The sequence below is a fragment of the Pseudonaja textilis genome, chromosome 2, assembly GCF_049901715.1.
Source record: "Pseudonaja textilis isolate UNSWEBS1 chromosome 2, rPseTex1.2, whole genome shotgun sequence".
Classification (NCBI taxonomy): Eukaryota; Metazoa; Chordata; class Lepidosauria; order Squamata; family Elapidae; genus Pseudonaja; species Pseudonaja textilis.
In genome coordinates, this window is record NC_141991.1 from 18,090,832 (window position 1) to 18,103,501 (window position 12,670).

At 41.6% G+C, this 12,670-nt stretch overlaps 1 protein-coding gene across 3 annotated transcripts in view; it reads left to right on the plus strand.

Moving 5' to 3' along the window:
• DDR1 (discoidin domain receptor tyrosine kinase 1) overlaps positions 1-12,670 on the plus strand; it is a 76,924-nt gene that overhangs the window by 21,228 nt on the left and 43,026 nt on the right. The gene's annotated exons all lie outside the window — the stretch shown is intronic.

The window sequence follows — 12,670 nt, forward strand, 5'->3', positions numbered from 1 at the left end:
TCCAGTTCTGCGTCAGTTTAGGCGTAGCGCAAATGGTACTACGCGGTTTTAAACAGACGGGAACTGCTTGGGGTCCACTGAAAAGGAAATGGGTGTGCCATTGTAACAGCCTAATTCGTTGGTGAACACATCAGCGTAGTCTGCAAATAGGGAGTCAATATCGGAAGTTGAGACAGCATGGACTCCGTTAAGCTAAGACCGAGATAGGGGAACCAATCCAACCCCAACAGGCTAGGAGGGCACCATCAACAACCACTAAAGGCAGATGGCCTTTAAAGGATTTGAATTTAACGAGGAACTTGCCTTTTCCAAGTACTGGAATATTCTTTCCTTGATAGTCCCTCAAGGTGAGGTGGCTCTTCTGGAGTTGGCTCTTAGACAGGCTGGGCGGATTTTCTTAAGAGTGTTCCACGAGATGATCGAGAGCGCTGACCCGGTATCGACTTCCATGAGACAAGGTTTACCTTCTAAATGAATAGAAAGTGTGATTTTATTAGGCGTCAGAAAAGTGTGATTAGCTTGGTAGCAAGTATAACAGTTTTTTACTTGCCTTGATGGCTCCGGAGGAGAATAAGAGGGCGAAGACCTCTGTGGTGCCACGTGTGCCGCCTGGCAGGCTCTGGCGATGTGCCTTTTTGCTGCAGTTGTTGCAGGTGGCGTTTCTAAACCTGCAAGACGTTCGGGCATGGGCCCCCCATGGGACAGGCATAACAGGATGTGGTTTGGTGCGTTGCTGTTCCGCGACTTGCCCCCTACCTGTGATTGCCTCAAGGGTTTGAGCGATGAACATCCGCGTGCTCAGTAGGGTCTTCTTCACTCATGGCTTCCTCGGAGTGAACAGTGGCAGAACTGGGCTTGGGGGTGGTCCCTTGGATTTCAGCGGCTGACTGGGTTGCTAATTCTGCGGCTAAGGCTTCTTCAACCGCTTGGGAGAGGTTGAGATCTTTTCTGGCCAGCAAACGCCTCTGTAGTCTTAAGTCTTTGACTCCACAAGCGAGTTGATCGAGTAACATGTCGTCCAGGTAATTTTGAACTCGCAGTGGAGAGCTGCTGTCCTCAGGGCGGCCATGTATTGATTTATGGATTCCCCATCTGCTTGCTTCCTCATCCGGAAGGCAAAACGCCTCGCGATCTGCGACGGTTTAGGGAGTAATGATTTGATAGTATTTCCAGCAGCTCTGGCCAAGGAACCCTCTTGATTTCTCGTGGAGCAAGGAGGGCTGTTGCGGCATCGAAGACTGCGGCCCCGCAGTAGCTGAGGAAGTATGACTTTATTCGGTGCTCCGCTGCATCAGCCAGACCGATGGCATCAATATAGTGATTAAAGCAGTTTCTATAAAGAGTCCCACTTCTCTTCATCCGGCTTAAAAGGCGGAAATGCTGGGGTAGCGTTCATATTGGCGCCTCAGTCAATGGTAGACTGCCTCTCTCTCTGGGTATACGAGGCCCAATAAGTGCTTACGTGATCGCAGGCGGCTGTGGGTGCAGCGATTCACCTGGCTCAATGATTTCAGCTCTGTACTAGTGAGCGCTAGAGGCTCTTGCTGTAACGCTGTGATTCTTCAGCACTCTTTTGAATCTCGCGCTCCGGAGAGCGTTGGCGGATACACTGACAGAGATTCAAATTCGCGCCTCTGGGCGCGTTGGCGGTTGTGGACACCGCTGCCTTCACTTGAGTTTCGAATTCAGACGACAGCAGTTTGAATTTCGCGCTCTTTTTACTCGAGCGGGCGGCTGTAGCTTCAGCGCCTGACTTCACTCTCTCTCTCTGTAGCTTTCTTTGCGGCGGCTGGGCAGACGCTTCACTTTCACTTAGCTAACTAGCGAACTGACCGAGCTCTCTGCTTCGCGGCTGCGGTTCAGTTGCCTATCGTGACTTCAGCTCAATGGAATGCTTCTGGTTAGCCATCCCATCCTCGTCGCCAGTATTATAGATCAGGAAATGAGAGGCTAGACCAGAGCATTAACAAGGAATGGCTTTGTTCAATGGAATAAAGGGCTGTCGCGCCTGCATACTAACAAGCAGACATGCTCGGCGTAACAGCGGCTGGCTCGACCTAGCAGCCGGCTTATAGCCAGGCTGTCGAAGAGCCAGCCAATGGGAGCTGTAAACGCCCCCGTAGTATTGACGGACTTGGTTGGGAACTTTGGTCAGTTCCAAGGACATAACACTTGTGAAGAAATGTATAAAGGGATTCAGAAGGGTGATTTTAGAAGGGGGTTGGCTTGTACTTTTTTATGTGGGTGATGCCGTGTTGCTGCTCAAAAACCTAAATGATTTTCAGGGAATATTAGATAAATAGTATAAAGCAAGAAGGCGCCAAATCTAAAAATCGAAAGTATCAAAAATGGTTGGATTTGCCCAGGAAAATAATATGGACTATTGCAAGTTATACACATATAATGAACAAGTAAAGCAAGCAGATGAATTTGAATGTCTTTGTAGAATATTTACTAAAGATGGGGAAATGTATGGCACTATTGGAAGACGTACAACTGCATACAACTGCTGGTACAAAGACAGTTAATTTCCGCTACCAGCTCTCCAGAACTGGTCAGAACCTGCTGAATACCACCTCTGAATTGGATGTAATTAAGCGAGAATGAATAGCTGCTGAATGATTGTAGATTACAGTGAGGTAGTTTGGTCATACAGAGAATGAATCATAAAACAAATATGTGCAGGAACAGTTAAGAGGAAGAATGAGAAGTAGTTGGATGGTGTTAATGAAAGTGAGTGAGAAGTTTAAAATTAAAACAAAGAAAACATTAGAAAAAAAAAAACACCAAAGAAAGTATGTGAAACAGGACATGAGTATACTCAAAACAAAAATGAAAAAGTATGGAGAAATAGTATAAATGGGGTTTGTGTAATCAGATTTAGCTAATATTTCCTCTTCTTTATGTATTTTGCAAATTTATATAGCTACCTATCTCACTAAAAGTGTTTACGGGTGGACAGCCAACACAATAACAGTTAAAAGCAGTATAATGGTCTTAATACACTGAAACGAGATTAAAAATAAGAACATTAAAAAGCAAAGATTGCAAGCAAATACAAAGTAATCTAACATCGAAACCTTGCTGGCTCCCGTGGGGTACCTCAGGTTAATGAAATAACCACATTTTGGATTTAAAGGATTTAAGGTTTAATATCTTTTAAAGTGCTTTCTTTTTCTCTTTCTCTTTTTCTTCTTTTTCTCTTCCTTCCTTCCTTTCTTTCTTTCTGCCTTGCCTGTCTCTATCTCTCTCTTTCTCAATATTATTTGCCCTGAAAGAGAAATGTGGGATGGATATGAATATAAATCACATCCGGTGAGGAGGAATGTGTATACATGGGTGCACCCAAAATATTCCGTAAGGAAGAATTCTTAGCATCCATGACAAACTGAGTAACTGGGTAGGTTATTGAATTATCAACCCTTAATTACTAACCCATCAACTGTAGGTGTTAAACAAGGCACCAGAAAAGTGCTTTCAAATGGACTTGAATTTTCAATTCATCTGTGGTTAAAAAAAAAACCAACAACTCTTAAAGAGGCCTGAGAATTTGCATTCCTTAACAAATAATTCCTTAATGACCAGGCCAGCAACTGGGAGATCGTGAATTCTAGTCCCGTCTTGGACACAAAGCCAGTTGGGTGACCTTGGATCAATCTCCTCTCTCTCTCTCTCTCTCTCTCTCTCTCTCTGTCTTAAGAATAAGAAGAAGCAAGATACTTTTGATATTTTGCAGGAACTTGTCCAGGTGGTCATCAGGAGTCAAAAAACTGACTTCAAGAGACTAAAAACAAACAAATAAGCAAACAAGCACACCCATAAACCCCTTTCTGAAAAAAAATAATTCAAAGAGTTGAGCTTTATTACCTCAGTTCATGTTATTCGGGCAATCTTAGGGGTTTTGCTCTGTGGATTATTTAATCGGATGGTTAATTGGTTTTGGCAGAGGCTCAAATCTGTGGGGCATCCATTGAATTTTGCAGCTTTCTCCAACAAGCTCATTGGCTGGATTGGCACTGCCGCTCAGCTGCTTGGCATTCCGCATACATAGCTGGAATTCCTTGCGCCTTCAGGCACCTTATGCCTCTTTCACTCCCCTCCCAGCCATCCCCCTTGGTCCGAGCTGGAGAGATTTCTGGGTTGGAGCAGGGGGTTAAAATCCAGCTGGGCAAAATGAGGACACCCACCCTGTTCAGCTGTTGTTGAGAATGAAAGCATGGGAAAGGAGAAGAAGGGGGAGGGGGGGAACGTAATCTACCAAATTTGTGGCTGCAGTAAATATTCTTAAATCCAGACAAGGCTTAATATGAGCTAGGCTTTAACTCCAGAAATGTAGGGCTTTTAAAAAAATGTTTTCAGCCCAGGGTTAATATTTAATTAGTTTTCAGCATCAGGAAGATTGAAGATAAGATGAAGTCTGTAACTGATTTTTCAGGGTAAATCTTGAGCAATTTTATAAGGTTTTACAGGTCTTCCACAAGAATTGTGGACTTCAATTCCCAGAATTCCCCAGCCAGCCATGCTGGCTGGGGAATTCTGGGAGTTGAAGTTCACAAGTCTTAAAAGTTGCCAAGGTTAGACATACCTGTTCTACAGGATGAGACAAAAGCCACAAGAATTTGTATTTCTAGCTTTCTCTCTCTGTCTCTCTAAGGAACTTAAGGTTATGCAAGTGTTTTTTGCTTCCCATAAAAGTTACTGTCACAACAACCCTGCAAGGTAGGAGAGGTCAGTCTGAGAGAAGGAAGCAGAAGATGGAGGGTGATTGAGTTTCCGAGCAGATTAGAGATTGATTCTTTCGTTTTGGACTGGTTCAACTATTTTTAGGTTCCTCTTTTTCGATAATAATGTTTATTAACATTTAAATATAGAAAGATAAAAAAACTAAGTAAAATTAAAACATATATAAAAAGTAAAAAATATTGAAAAGTTCAAAGGAAAAAATAAAAAAGATAGGAATTGGAAAAAAAAGATATAGAGGTAGTTCTTGATTTACAAGCAGACCATTTGTTTAACGAAGTTTCAGAATTAAGAGTGGCTTTGGAAAAAGTAATTTATGCATGCACTTGCATTGACAACTGTTACCCTCCCCATATCACATGATTGCAGAATTCTTCTCATATCTCATGTCTTACCTATAAACCAGTGTTTCTCAACCTTGCTAACTTGACGATGGGTGAACTCCAACTCCCAGAATTCCCCAACCAGCTCTGCTATTGTAAAGTGTCATCATTCCATGTTAATCAGCAAAAGTCCATTAAAATTGGAACGTTCCTAAGAAGAGGAGCATTGTCTTTGATGCTCACAACACACACACACACACACACACTAATCAAATAAATCAGTTTCATAATCCTTTACTTTTAATAAAATAATTTATCATTTTCTCTAAAAACACAATAAAAATGATTTCTTCCCCTATTGTTTCTCTTATCTATAAACAGATAGCCTCATCAGTCAAGAAAAAGCCATTAAGAGCTACCAGAATCAGTAACTTATTAAAAATTTTAACCTTTAATCCTTCAAATAGTATTCCACAAATTAATTTGTCATTTTCTCTTTGTCTTTTCTCAGAAACTCCTTTGCAAGTTTACACATACCAAAAATAACATCTATATTTTCTATTTTATATCTATATTTTATATTTTAACAAAATAATCTCTTCCTACCTTACATTGTCTATAAACAAATCATTAAAGCTTTGTCATTCAGTTCTGGTCAAGAGGAACCCATTAAAAGTTACTAGAAAGAACATCATATATACTTTTAAATCTTGATCAAATAAGCCACTTTTATATTCCTTCTTTTTGCTTTTAAAAATCTTGAAGGGAATAAGAGATTGGACAACATTTATCTGAAAAGGTATAGGGTTCCCTTCTTAAGCAAGGGGTTAGACTAGAAGACCTCCAAGGTCCCTTTTAACTCTGTTATTCTGTTATTGTCTTAGGACAATAGTTGATTTGTGTTCTAGGGTTTTGCTATATGTGGTTGTAATTTCTGTTGGTTGTTTCTGATATGTTTTTGATGATGAATTAATCTATGGCCTGCTTTGCAACTCAGCAGTCCTGTTTGCTCAGCCCAAGCTTCCAATGATAAAATCAATAAAAGACATCAGGAGAATTCACCTCCTTTGCTGTTGAATTTGTTCTGTCAGGCATTTAAGATCATGATAAAAGGCTGCGTGTTTTCAAGTTGCCTTTTTGGGGGCATGGTTGGTACCTCTCTGCCACCCACTCCTGTCTCCTGGCTGCTTCTACCCTGCTTCTTTAATTTCCTGGTTTCTTCTAACTGCTCCACCGCCTCCGTACCTAAAGCCCTTGAAAAATTCAGGAATTCCCCTATGCAAAGTTACTATCCAGCTTCACATGACATATTTGGGAAAATACACTTTCCTTGCTCTATCCAGATGGACCAAGGATTAAAGTTGGAGCATTTTGTGTGCAAACCGTGTGTTGTAGCCCCGAGCAGTGTTGTAAAAAGTTTTGCTTTTTATTGCTTGGGTTAGTTAGACAGGACATTGGTCCTGATTTGGGGTGGGGTGTGGAGATCAATGCTTTAATTCATTCCCCCTTTGCCTTTTGCATTGCCCACTGTCTGCCCTCCTCCCCAAATTATGGCCTGTCAGCTGCTGTTACTGGCCTTAGATCAGGCAGCTGTTAGAAGGGACATTCCAGCAAAGGATTGTGGGAGCAGCTGGCCAGTCTCACAGACAAACACACACACACACACACACATCCCACAACACTCTTCCCAAACCACTGATTAAGGCACAGTGAAGTGACAGTGAGCTTGCTTCCTGAATAATATGTGTGAGGCTTCCTTGGAAATTCCGTGTGTGTGTGTGTGTGTGTGTGTGTGTGTGTGTGTGTGTGTGTGTGTGTGTGTGTGTGTATACTTGTCTCTGCAGGGACACTAGATCAAGGACTGTGGAGATTGGATATGATCTGTGTAGGGCTTTATAGGGAAGTCTTTGCCAGTGATATATTTGTTTGTTTAATGCCATCATTATTTTTACAAATAATTCAACACACCTTCCTCCTCCTGTGGAGGTAGGTTAGGCTGGGAGAGAGTGACTGGCCCAGGGGTTGCCCAACTGGCTTTCGTGGCTAAGGCAGGACTTGAACTCACGGCCTCCTGCTTTCTAGCTTGTGCCTTAACCTCTAGACCAAACTTTTGCATGAGTGATGTTGGAAATCTAGATGGTGATTTTTGGGGGTAAAATTAAGGAAGACCTAAATTTGCTTTGGATTGGAGTAGGTAAGTTGGCAGGATGGAAGAATGTAGAGATGAATAGGTAGATGGATAGATGGATGATAGATAGATACAGATAGACAGACAGACAGTAGTAAAATATTCGGTTTTGATTCTTAAGCAGTTTAAATTGTTGGTTGATAGCAATGACCATAGTGCTGAGAAATATGGGAACTGGACCTCTGCAAGGAGCCAAGCTGAATTTGAGAGCTGAATGTTGTGACTGTACGGCAGTCCAAGTCATCTCTTCATTTATTTATCCCCACCTTTATTATTTTTATAAATAACTCCGCATGGAGAACATACATATTATAGGGGGTCCTCGATTTGCAAGCACAGCTGGGACTGGAATTGCCATGGCTAAGTGCAAGGCAGCTCTTAAATCAGTCACTCCCAATTTAGCCCTTTCTTGCCATAGTTGTTAAAACAAATTACTGCATTCGTTAAGTGAATCTGGCTTCCTCGTTGACTTTCTCCTCGGAAGCCAGCTGGGAAGATTGCAATCACCGAACTCCAGAACGCTGCAACCATTATAAATACATGCCAGTTGCCAAGTGCCCAAATTTTGATCATGTTGCTGCTACAATGTCGTAAGTGTGAGGACTGATTGTAAGTCACTTTTTTCAGTGCCGTGGTAACTTCAGGCGGTTGCGAAATGGTTATAAGTTGAGGACTACCAGCATAGGAACCAAGTGTTTTACTGACTCAACTATGGCCTACTGCAAATCAATAGGAGCCAGATAAAAGTCAGTCTAACTAATGACCTGTGTTGGCTGTGACTCATTTATTGCTTATAATTTATTGCTTATAATGAGGTTTAAAACCAGGATAATCTTACCAAGAGGCACACTTGTCCAAATGTGGGTCATTAGGAACCCTATAAGAGTCTAAAGAAGACCTCCAAGGTCCCTTCCATCTCTTATTATTCTGTTACACTCTTTTTCAATATATTTGGGGATAACCTGAATGAATTTCAAAAGACTGCAGAGGACTCTAGTTGATCTGGGTCGGCATGTTGATGAACTTGGCTAAAACAAAGGGCGGAGGAGAAACAGATACTGAATTGAGAGTCTAGGTCGAATTTTCCCTTTGCTTGTCCTGCACCCCTATTCTGGATCACCCCTTCCCCATCTGTTCTGCAGCTGTTGCGTTCATGAGAAATGATTTTCCATTGGGGAATAGATGGCTCTTACATCCATGTGAGAAAATCCTAAACTAGAATACAGATGCTTAGGCAATGTCATTTCCACAGCGAATGTTTGAAACAGTTTTGGGTCACGTGGCAGAGAATATCACCGTAGTACAGGCCGTCCTCGGCTCTCAAAAGTTCATTCAATAACTATAAAGTTACAATATAGAAAAAAGTGACTTATGACCATTTTTCACACTTAACGGCTGTTGTAGCCTCCCTGAAGTCATGTGATCAGAATTCGGAGTCTTGGCAACCGATTCATATTTATGACGGTTGCAGTGTCCTGCGGGGTCGTGTGATCCCCTTTTGCAACCTTATGACAAGCAAAATCAATGAGGATGCCAGATTCACTTAACAACTGTGCCACAAACTTAGCAACTGCAGTGATTCACTTAACCACTGGGGCAAGATCATTGGTTGCCCTCTCCCCTCTTTGGAAGAGCTTTACAGCTCCCGCTGCCTTAAGAAAGTTCAAAACAATCTCAAAGATCCACCTCATCCCAGGAACCCTATTTTTGAACTATTATCATCTGGCAGGACAAAACAAGGACAAATAGCCTGAAAAACAGCTTCTATCCCAGGGCAGTAACTCTATTGAATTCTACTGTATAGTGCAGTGTTGGTGCAGTGTTGGGGGTTTTCAATTCAATGTGTGGAGTGTGAAGGGTGTGTGGTTGTGTTTATTTTCATGGTTCATGATGTGCACTGAAGATGGTGTTTGATTTTGTTGTACCAGGTGCAATGACAATAAACTAAACTAAAGAAGGGTTGTATAAAACGGGACAAAATTCACTTAAATGTCTCACTTAACAACAGAAATTTTGGGCTCAATTGTGGTCGTAAATCAAGGATTACCTATAGTCACATTCCATTCCAGTCATATGCTTAGCCACATCATGCTTAAAATATATCAATTCTTTCTGTAACCAAACTTTGCACAAGGAGGCATTTGTTGTTTAATTGGAGAGAAATCCCAAATGTAGCAGAAGTTTCAGATTAAAGCCTTACATTGTGTTAGTTGATATTCCTTTCATTGTCCCCGGCAGAAATCGATGAAATAGGAATGTTGATCGATTGATTTATTCTCAGTAACCATGAACAGTTTTGATCAAATCATTCTAAGGTAAAATCTGGCTCAGCTCCTAAATTGCATTTTATTGGCAGGAGAAAAAAAAAACCCACTGAGTCTTTACTTGATTTAAAATCATCCCCTTTCAAAAAGCCTTTTTGAGAAAACAATGCTGAACTTGTTCCCAAAGGGCTCTTAGCCACAATGGTTTTTTTTTTTGCTCGGTTTGGGCTTAATATAATAACATATTTAGAGAGGTAGATTTGCTTGTAACACTAAGCCAAAAGTAAGCAAACTCCACCTTGACTTACTACTCATCTGATCTTCTAGTGCTTTCCCTCTTTTTATGCTTGCTTTGTCTTGTTTTTAATTTGAGGAATGACATCACTGAAAAATAAATAAATCCGTGCCTGGAATTCCAGGATGAGAGCTTGACTATCTGTTGCATATGTTTGTATTGCTATTCTTAGTTGTGAGTAATAATTGATGACACTTGCTTCACTGCAGTAGCTGGGCTGTAATTTTGATGAGCTGTGCAGCTTAAATGTCTAACAGTGTCTGGTAAATTGAACCTCAGAACGACTCAGAAGTTGTGGGAGCGTCATCACTTGAGACTTTCAAGAAGAGATTGGACTGCCATTTGTCAGAAATGGTGTAGGGTCTCCTGCTTGGGCGGGGGGGCTGGACTAGATGACCTACAAGGTTCCTTCCAATTCAGATTATCTGTTATCTCTTAACTGTTACCTCCAAATTCAGAGGCGTTACAGGTAGTCTTCTAGATTTAGGACTACAGTTGGGACTGTAATTTGGTCGTAAGTCATTGCGGTTGTAATTGGAGGCACCATGGGACCAGACTCGATTTTATGACCGCTTTTATGATGTCCATTAAGTGAGTCTCCACAATTGCCAAGCAACTACGTGATTGTTATGCAAAGCACCTGGTCACAGAGGTGGACTCATTTTAGCCAAAGGACATTTTTTTTGTGAAAAAACAGCCATAAATTATAATAGTGATTTCAACTTAACAGAATAACGAAGTTGGAAGAAACCTTGTAGGTCATCTAGTCCAACACCCCCGCCCAAACAGGAGACCCTACTACACCATTTCTGACAGATGGCAGTCCAGTCTCTTCTTGAAAGTCTCAAGTGATGAAGCTCCTACAACTTCTGAAGGCAAAGCTGTTCTATTGGTTGATTGTTCTGTCTGAAAGTTTCTCCTTATTTCCAGATTAAATCTTTCCTTGTTCAGTTTCCATCCATTATTCTTTGTCTGGCCTTCAGGTGCCTTGGATAATAATTTGACCCCTTCTTCTCTGTGGCAGCCCCTCAAATATTGGCACACTGCTATCATCTCCAAGGTTCCTTCCAACTCTATTACCGTATTCTGTATTCGTATGTCTCCCCTGGTCCTTCTCTTCACTAGACTAGCTATGCCAGCTCCTGCAACTGTTCTGCAAATTGTTGCAAAATGCAATCACGTAACTAATGAGATCGTAATAGTGAACTGATTGCTAAGCACCTGAAGATCACACCACAATGGAGGTGGTGGGGCAGTTGTAACTTCGAGGGCGAGTCACAAGTAATTTTGAGTTTGTTGTAACTTTGAATGGTTATTAAGCAGTCAGTCATAAGTGTCATAACTCCTTGTATACCAGAACTGGGGACAAGTAACAGGTTTGGCTTCTTCTGTGTTTCTTTCTTATTTGAAACTTCTGAGAGGAGACATAATGTAGGATGGCCTGAGTCCTTGACCTATCCATAATCAGATGTTTTTGAGTGATTTTATTGAAATACAAGCAATTCCACCCTCTAGGATTGGCATTATGGATTGTATACAGCTAGTCCTCAACTTATAACAATTCATTTGATCAGCGTTCGAAGTTACAGTGGCACTGAAAAAAGTGACCTATGTCCATTTTTCACATGTCCAACCATTGGCAGCATCCCCATGGTTATGTGCTCAAAATCCAGACACTTGGCAACTCGTATTTATGATGGTTGCAGTGTCCTGGGGTCATGTGATCCCCTTTTGCGACTGTCTGACCAGCAAAGTCAACAAGGAAACCACTTTCACCTAACAACCGTGTGATTCACTTAACAACTGCAGTGATTCACTTAACAACTGTGACAAGAAAGGTCAAAGAAATGGAGCAAAATCCACTTAATAGCTGACTAGCTTAGCAGCAGAAGTTTTGGGCTTAATTGTGGACATAATTTGAGGACTCCCTGTACAACTACAACTTGCAGGGGCTCTGAAATCAACATGAGTCTGCCTGCTTCATTCCTAATAAATAAGGTCATGGTTTCACCCTACTTGAGCTTATTTCACCAATATTTAACCAAAACAACCGAAACAAGCTATTTTTAAATCAATCCCATGACTGGCTCTTTTATTACAGGGTGGGTTTTCCCTGGAGCAAAGTGTATGTCACCAAGCCACAGATTTGGCTTGTAGTCCTCTTTGTCCGTGATGATTCTGTGTTACAAAGCTGCTGGTGTGTCACTTCCAGTCCCTTCTGGCTGGAGTCTAGGAAAATAGAGACAATAGCTGCATGTGAGTGATTTCCTTGCCTGGAACGCACGGTATTTATTAAGGGCTTGAACTAGGAAATGAATAAGGCTGCTAAGTCAGGTTGAAATCACTCACTGCCAAGCTGAGCGATGGAGGAAAAAACCCACATAAGGTGATGAACATAGAATGATAGAGTTGGAAGGGACCTTGGAGGTCTTCTAGTCCAACCCCTTGCTCGAGCAAGGAGACCCTATACCATTTCAGACAAATGATTGGTCCAGTCTCTTTTTGAAAGCCTCCAGCGATGAAGCACTCAAAACTTCTGAAGGCAAAGCTGTTCCACTAATTTATTGTTCTAATGGTCAGGAAATTTCTCCTTAGTTCTCGGTTGCTTCTCTCCTTGGTTAGTTTCCACCCATTGTTTCTTGTCTTGGCTTTTGGTGCTTTGGAAAATACAGTAGTTTGACCCTTTTGCCTTTGTAGGAGCCCCTTAGATAGAGAAACACTACTGTCATGTCTCCTATGGACCTTTTCGCCAGACTAGATAAGATACCCAATTCCTGTAACCATTCTTCATTAATTGCTTCTTCCTTAACTGCAGTTATCTGCTTCGTTAACCGCTTCTTTCTTCAACTTTTTTCAACAG